Genomic DNA, 836 nt, shown 5'->3' on the forward strand with positions numbered 1-836 from the left:
TACTCTGGCTGTACAGACTTGTGAGGATGAAAGTAAAACAGTAGAAGTGAAAGTGCTGTGAGGACTCTGAAAGCCCGACACACCTTACAGGTGGTTACTAAACTGTGATAATGGTCTGGTCCCAGACTAGCATCCACCCCTCCCTCTCCCCTCACTGCCTCCTGGGCCAAAGCTGGCAAGCTTTTCACTGGCTTACCCTTTTCTTTTCTTTCCTTTCTTTCTTTCTTGAGACGGAGTTGCGCTCTTGTTGCCCAGAGCTGGAGTGCAATGGTGCGATCTCGGCTCACCGTAACCTCCGCCTCCCGGGTTCAAGCGATGCTCCTGCCTCAGCCTCCCAAGTAGCTGGAATTACAGGCATGCGCCACCATGCCGGGCTAATTTTGTATTTTTAGTAGAGACGGAGTTTCTTCAGGTTGGTCAGGCTGGTCTCGAACTCCCGACCTCAGGTGATCCACCTACCTCGGCCTCCCAAAGTGCTGGGATTATAGGCGTGAGCCACCGCGCCCGGCCCAGCTTACCGTTTTCACTAGCAAGCTAAAAACGCCAAACTGTGAGCCTGGAAGCTCTCTGCTTGATGGTGCTCTGCTGAGGTGGCCTTGGAGTCCCTGGTGCCTTCCAGCCAAGGATTTCCCCTCCCCCTTGACGTAGAGAGTCAATGCTGGGGAAGGGGCCAGCGTTTAGGGAGGTAAAGATGAGAAGATCGTTGGAGGCCAGGCGTTCAAGACCAGCCTGACAACATGGGGAGCCCTCCTCTCCACAAAGAAATTTAAAAATTGACCTGGGTGTGGTGGTGCCCACCTGTAGTCCCAGCTACCTGGGAAGCTGAGGTGGGAGGA

Source organism: Macaca mulatta, chromosome 1, assembly GCF_049350105.2.
Source record: "Macaca mulatta isolate MMU2019108-1 chromosome 1, T2T-MMU8v2.0, whole genome shotgun sequence".
Lineage (NCBI taxonomy): Eukaryota > Metazoa > Chordata > Mammalia > Primates > Cercopithecidae > Macaca > Macaca mulatta.